The 16,027-nt window shown below is 33.9% G+C and overlaps 1 pseudogene; it reads right to left on the bottom strand.

Moving 5' to 3' along the window:
- Positions 1 to 6,210: 6,210 nt before the first annotated feature.
- LOC102987611 (calcineurin B homologous protein 3-like) lies at positions 6,211 to 6,841 on the bottom strand (annotated as a pseudogene).
- Between the last annotated feature and the right edge of the window lie 9,186 nt (positions 6,842 to 16,027).

Raw genomic sequence — 16,027 nt, 5'->3', positions numbered from 1 at the left:
AACTATTTCTAGAAACAAAGTATTTAAATCATGTTAAAAACCATAGGCACAAATGAAAATGAATAAAATGCAGATACACATTTCAACAGGCATGAACCTAATAAACATTATGCTGAGTGAAAGAAGACAGTCATAAAAGAACACATATTATATGATTCCATTCATGTGAAATATCCAGAAAAGGCAAATCTACAGATACTAAATAGATTATTGTTTGCCCAGTACTGAGTGTAGGAATGAGATGTGGCTGCAAATGAGCACAAAGTTTCCTTTTAGGATGATGGGTATGTTCCAAAATTAGATTGTGGTATAGTACAATTGTATAAGTATAATAAAATTCAATGAACGGTACATTTGAAATAGATCAACTTTATGATAGGTAAATTATATCTCACTAAAAGGTATATCATCTTCCATCCCAGAAAGTCGTATATGAAGAAAGGCATTAGCACCCCAGCGACTGTGGAAAAAACTGTTGATCTAGAAGTAGAATGCAAAAAAACCCTAGTATTTAATGTAATTTTCTCTAACTTAAGCTTTCTCCTTGATTCATGCTTGATCATATTCTCAGCTGGAAATGGTGACATTGAAATTATAGGTGAACACCTTGAAGCTATTGAGTAGAGATTGAATCTCAAAGGTTTTAAGGTGAAACTCAATATTTAATATGAAAAGTTAACTACCTGATGTTCTTAGAGGGTAAAAAAGCTATTTTTAAATTATCACACTTTTTTCCTTTTTTATTGGTGAAATAAAAACTTTTAAAACTTTCATTGTCCTTAGCATCAATATTATAGTTGTATTTTCTTATCTGTTGTCTGCAGAGAGCTCCGAATATACGGAAAAATAGATGTGCTGATACTGCGTGATACTGTATAAGGATTGCATTCCACTACTTAGTCTGTGAAAACTCATATCCTAGTTTGCCCTGGCAGGTAAGTTAATATAAACTTAGGGAATTGATGAATAGATGATGGAGTGGACTAGTGGCTAATGCAGCAGATAGTGTTGTGGAGGTAACTGAAAGAATGTTTTTGAAATACCTTTAATTTCTCAAACCAGGTGTCCCATGGATATAAGGTACTGGATCTGATTGTACAGTAATTTAACTCTATAGTGAGAAAATTGCTCACCAAAATGGGGTGAATTATCTCTTCCCGAAATACGAAGGTTCCAGTGCACTAATGTACTGGAAGTGATTATTTACCAAACGTCATTCTGATCCTTTGAAGTTAATCCAATTCACATGGTTAAAATGTGTATATCTAGTGACTATTTACATTGGCTAATACCATCTTTTCATGTTTAAATTTATATTTAAAATATTTGTGTCAGTGGATTTGTGTAGCTGCTGTTTTACAACCACTGGACACATGCATAGTAAAAAAAAAAAAAGAAAAGTGTTAATAATTAGGTAGGTTTTTTTCTCTTTTTACTTTTGAAATGAAGTTTTGCACCAGACTTTAAAAGTTAACAATTGCTACATTGGCAGAAATTAAAAAGCATAAAAAATGAAAAAAGATCTTCCATAGAAAATATCTGGTTACTTGTTTCTCTATAAAATTTGCTAGCTGGGAGTGTCAATTGTGTTAATGGAGAGTGCAATTTGAAGCTGTAATCAGGATTAAGCCTCCATAAGACTCTTCATTTTTCTTTTCCATTTGATGACAATTTTCTGTAATTAATATCAGTCCTTTTTTACATCAACCAACTGCCTTGATATTACAAATAGAACATTGTGCTGTGGCTTTAGGTAAGGAGTAAATTAAGAACAGATGAATTCTTAATAGCAGTCTTCTCTCACAAAATGTTCAAGATTATAAAACAATATGAGGAAATAATCACTGAAGATGTGAAAATATACAGGGAAAAATTTACCTTAAAAATTGTGATTTTTCTGAAATTCTATTAATTTAAGTTCATCTGGGCCTTTGTATTTACATGGGCATGCCAAAGGATCTAGAAAATGCATTGCAATATATAAGGATCAGGTTCATGTACATTTATAGATGAATATACATCTATTTTAATACTAGAAATAAGATTAAAAATGGACATGGTAAATCAATTGAACTTTAAACTTTTAAATAAGGTTATTAGTCATGAACATGTAAAATTAACTCTAGTTTGTACAAGTACAATAAACTCATAAGAAATTTCTAGTTTTTTGTTTTTGTTTTTGTAGGAAACAAAAGAATGAAAACTTATACATTAAATTATTGCCAATGGTTATGTCCCATCAGACTACAGGGAAAAAAATCATGTTCATGCATATGGATTTCTTTTTCTTTCACTCATTAATAGCTTATTCTTTATTTCTGTATGATACACATATTTCTCTGCTGTTTCTAAAGTAAATAAATGTATTCAAAATAAAACTGCTGTGATCATTCTTATTTGGAGAACTTAGAGACACAAAACAGTAGAAATATGAGTTTTAATAAGACAATTCTTTTTTTTTCTTTTATCTAAAAGCAAATAGTTAATGATTCTAAATCAGATAGTTATGCTTTGAATGGCTCTAGATGGTTCTTCATTCTGGGAAATGTAAGTCTAGCCTTTAGTACATAAATGGAATTAAAGTTATTAACAAATCAACGATAACTAAAATAAAATAGAATGTTTCAAAGTGATCAAGTTGTAGTGATACAAATATGAAAAATAACATTTAATTCTTATTAACAGCCAGAATATGAATATCCTGTCTCTCAGTTTTCTTTCAGTGAAGTGGGGATATTAATCCTGACCACTGACCCAGTCAACATCATACACATTAATAAGAAAGTTAAAAATTAGGGTAATAATGCTGCAATTCAAACAAGTACCTCCTGGAACCACAGAATGGAGTAATGAAATATGTAATGGAGTGGTGTTCTCCCTGAAAAATTCAATTTTTCTTATTGTGGCAAAATAAAGATATCTCTTTTAAAAAAGAAAAAAAGAAAATCACTCAAAAATAAAACCTTCCTTTAAAAACAAGCTCTCTCCCCTCCATACAGACAGTAAGTTCCCCACTTAAAATTTAATAATCCTTAAAATATGGCTTTTTATTATGTTCATTAAATAAGAATGATCAACATAAGGACAAAGATATGACTGGGTTATTTCATAATAGTTCCCAAATAAATTTTACCTTGCATGGTAACAAATCTTTAGAAAATTAACATTCACATAAGCACAGTAAATCTTTTATTAACTGAAGTTATATGACCCTTTCGGAAGTGACAATGATGATTCGTTAACTAAAACTTTTTTTTTTTAATTGTTCAATGCGGTCATCTGGTCTTGAGCAAAACTTGCAGAGACTATATTTTAAATTTTTGTTTTACCAACATTAGGAAAACCCTGCCAAGCTTTTTGTTTAAAGTATAAAGTGATTGTAAGTTTCGGGTTTTGAGAATTCCTGAGTGGCCACGAAAGGAAAAAAATTATGAACTTTTCAGGCTTATAAAAAGTTGAAAGTTATGCGGTACTTATATTTAGAGTAGACTCAGTTGAACAGTTTCAGGTTACTGCATGAGCTTAGTAGAATAACAAAATATTGCTACTGCAGAAATAAGTTACTCTGTCACTAGGAACTGCCAGAAGAATCTACTTACATTTGAAAGAATATCAAAGAAACGAAACTCAGAGTTGAAGCAAAAACTGGCCAAAAAAAAAAATACGTTGCTTCATGAAAAAGGTGAGAGGAAATAATTTAACCACCATGTTTTAATTTTTTATTATAAATACATACATAACATAAAATATTTGTATAAAGTTTATAAAAATTTTTTCAGTTCAAATAAAGGCTATTTTAGGTGGAGAAAACCATAGTGTGGAATGAGTTAAATATTGGAACTGAATCCCAACACACTTTTTTCAATTTAAGTGGTATTTAGTAAGCTTTTTAAAGCAACATGTATACTCTTATTATATGCAAAGCTTTGTTGAATAAATGTTAAATCTACTGTATAAATCAAGCATGAATAAAATAGTTGTACATTCAGTTATACATTACCCTTTAAAAATAATTTCAAAGACCAACATTTAAAATTGAAGCCTTTACTTTTAAAGTTCTGATATAGAGTCAAAAATCATAAAGGTCACATGTCCAGCTTATTAACTTTTCAGTTTTTTTTAAACTCAAAGTGCATTTCCAGTGACCACGAGCTTTATTACTGAGTAAATGCTGTTTCAGTTTTGTGTACTGATATACTCATGTTTCGTGAAGAAATATTTACATTTTTATGTTTATGTATTTATGGAGGAAGATTTCTGAGTTATGGGGAAATATTTCAAAGGAAATTGGAATTGATAAAGGTAATTGATCTATCATTCACATGCACACATGCATGTTTTGTCTTATTCTCTTTCAAGATAACATTTTGATATTTGCCTTCTATTTTGTAATCTTATTCACAATCGTTTAAAGAGTATTTCCATGTTTAACTGGTTTTAGTATTCATAATTAGTCCTTTTATATGATGGATTTTCCATTCATTAGTTCTTTATTTTTTTTACTATCTCAATTGATTAAATGTGGTAGTTTGCCAGGATTGCTGTCACAAAGTACCACAGACTGGGTGTCTTAAACAACAGTAATGTATTGTCTTACATTTCTGGAGGCTAGGAGTTTGAGATCAAGATATTGGCAGGGTTGGTTCCTTCTAAGAACTATGAAGGATCTGTTTTATGTCTCTATCCCACCTGGCAGTCTGGTGTTCCTGGGCTCCTGCGGTATTACTCCAATCTCTGCCCTCATCTTCACATGATGTTCTTCCCGTGTGTGTGTGTGTGTGTGTGTGTGTGTGTGTGTGTGTGTGTGTGTGTATACAAACATCCCCTTTTTATAAAGACACCATTCATATTGGATTAGGAGCCTACACCACCCAGTATGACCTCATCTTAACTAACTACATCGGTAACGATCCCATTTTCCTAAACATTCTGAGGCACTGCGGTTTAGGACTTCAACATATGAATTTTCAGGGTGACACAAATCATATTCACATAACAGTAAGTATATTTTTAATTAAAAAACTTGGTGGAGTAATGTGAGTAACATGTTTTCTAGTCTTTTCCTAGATGAGAATGGTTTTTAGTTTCCTTCATATACAAACAACAATTTTACTGGTTATAAAATTTTTGAATCATCCTTTGAACAAAACAACTTGGAGAATATACCCCATAATCATCTGGTTTTGAAGCCAGACTGATTGTGTTTTCTTTGTGGACGTTTCTTCTTCTTGCCCATTTATCTGAAGGCTTTTTTTTTTCTTTATCATAGATATAATTTGTAAATAATTTACCTGCCACATAGTAAACCAATTTAATTTGCAAAATCTGATAGTATTATTTAAGATGTGGGTTTTGCCATTGAAACAGATGGTCATAATTCACAAGAGATTAACTCTTATGAAAGATTATATCTCATTTAATTCTCTTTCTTGTAAAAGATTCTCTATGCTCAAGGCTTTCCTCCATAAATTCATCAGGGGCCCAGGCTTGGTCTACCTTGTTGCTAGTCACCCTCAATACATAGCTTTCATCTTCTGGTTTGAAATGCTTATTCCTGTTGCTGCCATTTTATCCTCATTCCAGCTACAGAAGGAAGAAATATAAAGACATGGTTATTTGTGTTAAGGGTACTGACTAGAAATTGTATCTGTAACTTTTGCTCCTATGCTATGGAACAGAATTAGACACATGACCACACTCAGCTGCAGGTAATCTGGAGAAATGTAGTCTTTCCATGGGGAGCCAAGTGCTCAACTAAAAGTTCTACTAATATAGAAGAAAAAATATATTAGGGGACATATAGTAAACACTGCTATAGTCTACACTTTTCTTCTCTTAAATATCCATTTGTAACCTCCTTCTCATGCATCTGAATGCACTTGCCTTTTTTTCAGGGAATCAACCTCAATGCCCCATCCAGTTACTGTATCCTATTCAAAGTCTAGGATCTCTGGAAAATGTGCAGTCCTACTGGTTAGGTCTGAATTTGGCTTATCATGGCCCAGCATCCTCTAAACTAAAAGACAAATTATCTGTCTTCCTCTTGTCAGCCCCACCATAGCCAACATGCATATCCAATATGTATATATAATAAGAACATATCAACAACAAATCTTACAAGAGCTGTAGCAAAAAGATGCCAGCTACTCCAGGCCACCCAGGGAGGCTGCCCCATTGCAAGTGTAGTTTCTTCAGGGGGTAGGCAGTGGGTCAGTGACAAAAGGTGACGGTTTCCATGATAAGGAAGGAGACGTGCATGTTGGTCTTGCTGTCTACCCCACAGCCAGAGCTTCAAGGAGTCATCAAAGGTGATCTCTTCAGACACCTGATCAGGCTCTACCTGCCCCAAGCAGATTCTGGCTGACCCCATCATCTCCCCCTCTGCATAGGAGTGAGTGGAATCATTCTCAGTGTGAGGGTTTCTGGAGAGGAGCTCCTCAACCACATTTTGATAGTCTTCCAGCTTGATGCATCATTCCCTGTCTGAGTCATACACACAGAACAAAACTCTTAGCTTCTTTTCAGTGCACCTGCACCTGCTCCTCCTCCATGGGTTGGAAGTAAGAAATGGTAATCAGGAAGCTCTCGAATTAATCTCCTGGACCAGGCCACTGAGCCCCTTGCACATGTTCATATTGTCAAAGAAGTCAGATGGCTATTTGGATCATATTTAGTTGAGTTCCAGGCCTGGGGCTTTGTTGAATTTCTCCTTAGGAATGGTGGGCTGATCTCCACTCAGCTTCTTAAACCTCCACTGGAGCTACTGGACCTAGTCTGCTGAGAAGCCTATCTTGTCCAAAAGTTCCCACACATCCTCAGATTTGAGGAGAGAAGTGCCCATGGTGCTCCTGGTAGGGGCTGTGGGAAATGGCTTTCTCACAGGACCGGGACTGGCATTGGCTCTGCAGCATCTGGTTAGGCCTTGGGTCCAACATGGGTGAGGATTCCAGGGATGGGTCTGAGCCACAGGTCAAGCAGCTTGGGTACAGAAAAATAAAATCATCTAAATAGGAAAGAAAGAAGTAAAACTGTCACTATTTGCAGATAACATATTATTGTGTATCGAAAACCCTGAAGATTCCACCAAAAATCTGTTAGAACTAATAAACAAATTGAGTAAAATTGTAAGACACAAAATCAACATAAAAAAGCTGTTGTGTTTCTATACAATAACAACAACAAGACAATCAGAAAGAGAAATTAATAAAGCAATCTCATTTACAACTCTACCAAAAAAAAAGAAACTAGGTATATATTTATTGGAGGAAGTGATAGACCTGCACAATGAAAATTATAAGACATTGATGAAAGAAACTGGAGAATTATTATTGTTAAAATGACCATATTACTCAATGCACAAAAGACTCCAAAAGCCAAAGCAATCTTGAGAAAGAACAAAGCTAGAGGCATCACACTTCCTGATTTCAAACTATATTACAAAGCTATAGTAATCAAAACAGTATGGTATTAGCATAAAAACAGACACATAGATTAATGGGAAATAAGAGGAGCCTAGAAATAAATTCACTCATATATGGTTAAATAATATATAGCAATGGAGCCAAGAACATGCAATTGTGAAAAAAATGTCTCTTCAATAAAAGGTGTTGGGAAAACTGGACAGCCACACACAAAAGAATAAAACATAACCCCTCTTTTACATTATATATACAAATTACCTGAAAATGGATTAAAGACTTGAACATAAGACCTGAAACCATAAACCTTCTAGAAGAAAACATCGGTGGTAAGTTCCTTGACATTAGTCTTGGTAATGATTTTTTTTTTTTAATTGACACCAAAAGCAAAGGAAACAAAAGCAAAAATAAACAAGTGAATAAGCAAGTGGGACTATATCAAACGGGAAAGCTTCTGCACAGCAAAGGAAACCATCAAAAAGAAAAGCAACCTACCAAATGGGAGAAAATATTTACAAATCATCTATCTGATAAGAGATTAATATTCAAAATACATAAAGAACTCATACAACTTAATATCGAAAGAAAAACAAAACACCAAAAGATAATCTGATTAGAAAATGGGCAGAGGATCTGAATAAACATTTTTCCAAATAAGACATACAGATATATGGCTAATAGGTACATGAAAATGTGCTCAGTATCACTAATTATCAGGGAAATACAAATCAAAACCACATTGAGATACACCTCACACCTGTTAGGATGACTATTATCAAAAAGACAAGAAATAACAAGTGTTGGCAAGAATGTGGAGAAAAGGAAACCGTTGTGCACTGCTGGAGAAAATGTAAATTGGTTCAGTCACTATGGAAAACAGTATGGAGGTTCTTAAAAATTTAAAAATAAAGTGTCTTATAATCCAACAATTCCACTTCTGGTACTTATCTGAAGGAAACAAAAACATTAATTCAAAAAGATGCATGCACCTCAGTATTCATAGCAGGGTTATTCACAATGGCCAAGACATGGAAGCAGCCTAGGTGTCCATCAATGGATGAATAAAGAAATTGTGGCATATTTATATATGTGTATGTGTGTATATATATGTGTGTGTATAATTCAGTAATAAAAAAGAGAAGGAAAACTTGCCATTTGTGACAATGTGGATGAACCTTGAGGGCATTATGCTAAGTAAATTTAGTCAGAGAAAGACAAATACCATATGACCTCACTTACAAATGAAATCTGAAACAAACATACCAAAATAAAAAATAAAACTGAACTCACAGATATAGAGAACATACTGGTGGTCACCAGAGGTAGAGGGTGGGGAGTAAGCAAAATAGTTGAAGGTGGTCAAAAGGTACAAACTTCCAGTTATAAAATCAATAAGTCCTGTGGATATAATGTACAGCATAGTGATGATAGCTAATAATACTGTACTGTATATTTGAAAGTTCCTAAGAGAGTTGTTCTCATCACAAGAAAAAATTCTGTAACTATGTAAAGTTATAGATTTCAACTAGACTTATTGGGACAATCATTTCACAATATATGCAAATATCAAATTATTATTCATACACTTGAAACTAATAAAATACTATACATCAATTATATCTCAATACAAAATTTGGGGGATTGTGTAATGGGGCAACAAACAAACCCCGAAATTTCAGTAGCTTATCACAACACAAATTTATTTCTCTGTCACGGAAAGTCCAATGGAGATGTTCCTTGCCTAAAGCTTTCCTTCAAGCAGAGACGGAGACTTGGAGATTTGGGCTCATTTAATTTTGAGGGGCTGCCATCTTCAACAGATGGTCCTTGAGGTCACTATAGATCGAAAACAAACAAGCAAAGAAACAAACCAAATGCCAAAAACAAACCAATAAAAACTTCCCCATGCGGAATACTGCAGAATGGGGAACACATAACAGTCTCTTTTTCAGATTATGTTAAGTCATTATTTCTGCTAAGTATTTCAGAGATCAAAGCCATAAATTATTTGAAAGCAGAGATATATGATAGCTATTCAATATAGGTAAATTCACCATTTTCCCTTGAAATATTAACATGAAAGATGTGACACTAAACCAACCTCAATGATGCCCCATTTGTCAGGTTAGCTACATTCAGTTGACAGTTGTCAGCTGATAAACTAAATCAGGATCCCAAAGTTTTTGACACAACACAGATTTTATGAAGGTAAAACTTAAAGAAGCAGCTTATAACCACAAATGTTGATCAGAAAGTTACTTGATAATTTCTGTAATAATACATTTTACATAAATATAAGAAATAGAAGCAGGTTACAAATGAAGTAGAAAAATAGTCCTATATTGGAATAATTCACACTTAAAAGGAAAATCTAAAAAACACTACTTTGGAATTCGAATTTTATAAATTTTTATTTATATATACTGTTCTCCCTAAGAATTGAGACCTCCATACCTTTGTGTTAATAAATCATTTTGCTTCCACTATCCTTTTAATACTTTAATATTTTATGGCAGCATGGTTAGGCCCCATCTCCTGAGAGAAGCAAAATAGTGTAGAATCTTAGAGCACTGATTCTCCAACTAGACCATCTCTTTCATATCTAGGCTCTACAATGTCTTATCTTTGCAAATTTAGACATATTATTTAGTCTCTGCTTGGACTGGGATGGAGTAACTACGCAGTCCCAAACAATCCATTAACAATTATTCTCAGACCAGATAATTGGTACTGAAAGACTCTTAGATGGACGAACTAGGCATGAGATATGTTTCTTTTCTGTCTGTGCGTGAAAGGACTGATAATCTTTTAACAGCTTCAAGCAAACCCACAGCCATCAGAGTCCAGAGGCTGACTTCAGGGGACATGGATTTGGGAAATCCCAGGAGGGAATTTCTGGGGATTTTCTAGTGGAGAAGGAGGGAGGTCTCAGACTCTAGTTCCTCTCTCTTGCCCTCTTCCTCCTTGGGCTCAATAGAAGCACTGGAGATCTTCTGCCAACTTCCTGAGCTCTGCCTGAAGATGGCCACCCAGCACTGGTTGGGGACAAGGGCTAAACAGTGGTCACCAGCCACACCTAGGAGCCAGGGCCCAAAAGCCAGGCAAGCTCTGGCCACGGGGGCCACTTCTTACCCTCTGAGTTCGCAGGGGTGTCACTGTTTCCTCTAATCTGTCAGTGCAGTACCTGTGCTCCTGGAGGTGGAAAGGTGAGTCCTCCACACATTCCTGGCTGGGGCCCTCCAGCCTGCTTTTTCTATGCTGCTCCACCACTCTGCACCTTTTCTTAATCTGGTGAATCCCCCTTCCTCGAATTAAAGTCTCTTCTTGCCCCTTTGGGGCTGCATGAAAAAAAAAAAAAAACTAAAAAGAGAATTACTCAAATTTCACAAATGATTACCTACACTTTAAAAAACTACACTTGTTTCCCTTAGGATTGTAGACCCTTACATAAGAGGGGTAAATGTACTTTTTTAAACTCAAGCAATATTCAACTATCTGTTCAACTCCTAGTCTTTGTGTATCAGGTGACATATTTCTTCTATCTGAGATCATCTGTTGACAAAAATTATTTTAATTAATTTAGTCATTTGTTAACTTTAGAATGCCATTTATTTTCAAGTAATCTTGATATATTCTTTATGTCGTATACATTTTTTAAAAGTTTAAGACCATAATTTGATACTGAGGTAAAATCATGCATGTAAGTTGCAGGGGATTTTTGTACATTTTCTCTTACAGAAAAAACATATGTTGACAGAAAACTTCATTCATTTGCTTATGAATATGTATTGATCTTTTGTGTTTTATATATAATAGGTAACATTTATTGAGGGCTTACTATTTGTCATAAATGTTTTCAGCACTTTAATGGGCTACTTCATTTTATTTTATGACAATTTTATCTGGTAAAATATTATTCCCCTTTACTTGGGAAGTGAAGCCCAAGGTCATATAGTGATAAAACAGACCACACTCTCTCAGATGTTTCAGCTATGAATTATCTATGCTTACTGTAAGTCAGGAAAAACTAGGTAACTATTTCCTGCCCCATAGTACAGAAGAAAGTGGCAGAGGTTTAGAGTGTGGCATTGTAGTGTCTTACAGTTTAATTTTCTAACACAACTCTAAGTTTCTCCAAAAAGTTGTCCAGCTGGATAAAATTCCCACTTTAACTTTCCTCAGGGAAGCTAATATGAGTGCTCTGTCCACATGGCTGTTTGTGTATGGCCCTGAGCTTTCTTGTACATCAGACATTTAGGAACAGCTGAAAAAATCAGGAGATACCTGGGATCCTTTGATAGGTGCTGATGATGGGAGAACCACTGCTAGAGAGGCCATTACTCTTCACAGCAGCCCTACTGGGAACTGCAGAAGGCCTCTAGGAGTGAATATCTACAAGACTTAAGGCCAGAAATAAATGCCACGTATGTAAGTGGGATGTACTATGGTTCTGATAATGTAAGGAGCAGACTTTATTTCTTCAGTCTCTTCTGTTTCCAAACTGTGGGAATGGATCTGATATTAGATGCTGAGAACTTAGCTTTAATAAATGTAGTCTTTTTTTTTTTTGCGGTACGCGGGCCTCTCATTGTTGTGGCCTCTCCCTTTGCGGAGCACAGGCTCCGGACGCGCAGGATCAGCAGCCATGGCTCACGTGCCCAGCCCTCCGCGGCATGTGGGATCCTCCCGGACTGGGGCACGGACCCGTGTCCCCTGCATCGGCAGGCGGACTCTCAACCACTGCGCCACCTGGGAAGCCCCAAATGTAGTCTTTTAATGTGTTCTCATTTAAATACTTTTTCACTCCATGATGGTGTATGCTGGGAGAGGGAACATGCCGGGTGAGCAGAAAAACGGGAATGGCAAATCAGCAAACTAGAAAATCTGTTTTTGTTTTTTTTTTAATTGTCTTACCCCAAAGGGAGGCCAGTCCTACTACTATATCTCCTCCTTCGAAATTAATATATGATATAGATCCTCACAATGTTATAATACATCAAGTGCAATTTATGAAAAGATGATAGAATGTCTTCTTTAGACTATTCATGTCATTTTATTTATTTATTTCATATGACATTCTTCATGTTTCATCTTATTAGATACACTTTAATCTAGTAGGTAATGAAAAACATTACCTTCCATGGAAATTTGATCTGATATGTTGGGAAGAACATTGAATATTGATTGGGAGATTAGTCATAGTAATTTGAATCTTAAAGTAGTGTAAAATATTTTTACATTATATTCATTTATTCATAAACTATACATTTATTGAGCACTTACTCTGTACCAGGCACTTTGGTAAATGATAACCAAAAGAAGAAATGTTTATGCCCTCAAAGAGCTTGCAGTTTATTAGGAAAAGCATGTTTAAACAGTTTCAGAATAATAAAGTTAATATTAAAATAGAAATACTGTATGTACTAGACAGGTACCTAAATGAGAGAACACTCAATTCTTCCCTGGAGAGGAAAGACTCAGAAAAAAAATGCAGGGGTGATGCAATGCAACATATGATTTAAAATGCCAACTTTAAAAATTAGTTTATTTGTGTGGGTTTGTCCTTTAAAATATGAGAGATGTAAAGAAAATAGATCTATAAACCAAATATGATTAAAAATATCCAAAGTTCTTCTCGTGAGAGTATCTAAATCATGGTACTGAATTTAATTAAATAAGAAAATATGTTCAATTTGAAGGGCTAATCTGTGCAACTTCATAAGGTTTAAAAAATTTTAGGCATGATAGAAAGCTCTTTCATAATGGAGGAAAGTGGGAAAAAACTTTATTGATGTTATTCCATTGGCTTTTGATTTTCCATCAATTTTGTTAACATATTAGCATTTAGTGCTATTTTTGCTCCTTTAATTTTTTTTCTTTTAGTTGTTTAAAAATGTTTTTCTACTTGATTTATTTGCAGAATTTTGAGTATGTTAAACTTAAATACTATTTTCTGTATTTATCCTGTTTTAATTTTATAGAGATTCTTGACTATGTAAGCTAACATCACAAACAATTTTTGCAAGTTCTTAACCATTATTTCTTGCCACAAAATTTCTGTTCTTTTTGTTTCTCTTTTCCTTCTAGGTTTCCATTTACATGTATGTTTAACATTTTCACTGGTTCCCTTATTTAATTTTTTTTATACCATTTTCCATTTTTTCCCTCTCTGTGCTTCAGTCAACAATTTTCTTAGTATTTTCCAGTGCATTATTTTCTAGTTAACTAATCTTTTCTCCAGCTGTGTCTAATATGTTTTGAAAACCATGTATGGAATTGAGTGTGAAGCTCCTTTCAGCTTCTAAAAATGTGTTGAAATCTCTTTACCCACTGATAATATAGATCTTGTTCTCTTTATGTATGTTTTACTTAAATAAAATTTTATTAAAATTTAAGTTCTATGATGACTCTTTTCCTTATGAAAAGGTATCCATTCATCACTGAAATAAATAGTAGTATGTATCTAAGGCTTTAGAATTATATTTTCATAGGTGACTTGGGGGACTGTGTTCAATAATATAGACAGCATCTCTGCATTCATTTGCATTTCTAAACTTTCCATTGTCTTTATTTCTAGTCAGAAGTTTTATTTAACATCAAAAGTTACATTGGAAATTGCTGAATAAATTTTAAAATGCTTTGTATTCTGTTTTATATTGTTAGTACCTAATAGGGAAAATATTCTTAATAAATTTTAGTGTTATCTGGTAGTATAATGTTGGGAAGTACTACTTTATGTATGAAATTAGGAAGTCTAATAATGTATATAAACAACACTCAATAGGTTTTAAACGATAACTTGAATAGATATGTCCCATTTACTTTTAGGATTTCTTTCTTTACATTTGGATATATATGTATTGCATATATGCATAGCCAATACATATATAATGGATAGATAGATAAACAGATAGATAGTTGGATATAGATATACAGATATAAATATAGAGAGAGATATAATGTTGATGGATAATGGGACCCCTGGAAAACCTTTTTACTTTCTATTCTCTTAGTAAGGAGAATTTGCTATCATTGACTTTTGCACTATTGTTCTGATTCAACCAAACTCTTTCCCACAATTTTATCCTATGAATTTATTTCAAATGGTCTCCATTTTGAAGGGTACATTTGAAATAACAGGGTAAAAAGAAAATAAAATTTATTAATTAAAGCAAAACATATAACTTTGCATTCCAATTCCCATTCTAATTCCATATAGTGATAGTAAAATAAAAAACCTAATTAAGATTGAAATCTCATTCTCCCTCTTCATTTACCACATTTGGGTAAAAATTGTACAGATTAGTCTGTTGTATTTACTCTACATTGCTCCAGAACGCCAAGGAATTCTCTCTGGAAGATGATTCAGAACTTAACATGTTTCTAATTAAAAAAAAAAAATCTAAGAAGTTTTGTTTTTTGTGCCTCATTAATTTTTAGGTGCTATAGAAAAATATGTCACTTCTCTTCCCACCACGTAGAACTTACAATATAATTATGGAAATAAGACTAAGAATTACAACAAAGTCAGGTAACTAATTCCAATAGAATTAGGTTCTAATCATTTTCATTGTGTTTTAATTGTACTTTGATATCGGAAGAGGAAAAGAGTAATACCAAGTCATATATTACAAATATTAAATAAGTCTGTGAAGAGGTTATGGAATTTAAACTTAGACCTTGCATTTCAAAAAACAGTGAAAATGATACTCTTCAGCACGGCACAGTTGGGGATATTGTGCTTCTCAAAGCTTTACCTGTCCTACAAACAAAGCATGTGAGACATGAATTGGCTGAGATCATTTTCAAAGTTGGAAAAGTCATGGATCTAGTGACCATAAAACCCAGCTCAGGAACTACCTTTTCAGAGAGTCCAGTCTGTTTGGAAACCACTCACATAACCAAAAATCAGGAAGAACTAGGTATCTCTTCAACACAGTGAAGGAGGATTGGAAGACAGAGCCAAAGGAAAAGAGTTATAAGTTTGCTTTATGGAAAAATTTTTCTAAATTTCATCACAAACTGTCCAATTTATCTTCTGGTATTTATGAGATAGCTAAAAATAAATGAAGTAAAGTTCTTGCTAAAATTTTTCATAAAAAAAGACGGTGAAGAATTTTATAACCTCTGACTGTGTAGGAATGATATAAACCATAAAAGTAAGACTGGAAGGGGACAGAAACTGGAAGATACAATAATTAGTCCAGTTTTCTCATATTTTATAATAAGTAATCATTTTATGATTAAGTAGCATATCAAAGTGTTAAAAGTATTAATATAAGAATGACTATATATTTAAAGATATTAAGTAGACTTTTAAAATAATACAATATAGTTGAAATCATGTAGTAGGTATTACAAGCACTTACTCATATCTTTCTCACTTCTCCTTCTTGGTACCAGCAGGAGTACTGTCTCCTTCTTAAGATTTAGTTTATGGCAAGAAGTATATCAACAGAAATGACTGCTGTCACTTCTGGGCTGGCACATTGAATTCCTGCTGCAGACTCCTCCATGTTCCCCTCCCCTGCAGAGTGGACCAGAAGCATTATGTTGAGAAGTAAGTGCCACAAGATTGAAGCAGCCTGAGATTCTGAGCTGCCACATGG

This window comes from Physeter macrocephalus, chromosome 15, assembly GCF_002837175.3.
Source record: "Physeter macrocephalus isolate SW-GA chromosome 15, ASM283717v5, whole genome shotgun sequence".
NCBI classification, from domain to species: domain Eukaryota; kingdom Metazoa; phylum Chordata; class Mammalia; order Artiodactyla; family Physeteridae; genus Physeter; species Physeter macrocephalus.
Note: the sequence above shows the minus strand (reverse complement) of the source record. Positions and strands in the feature narration are given on the sequence as shown.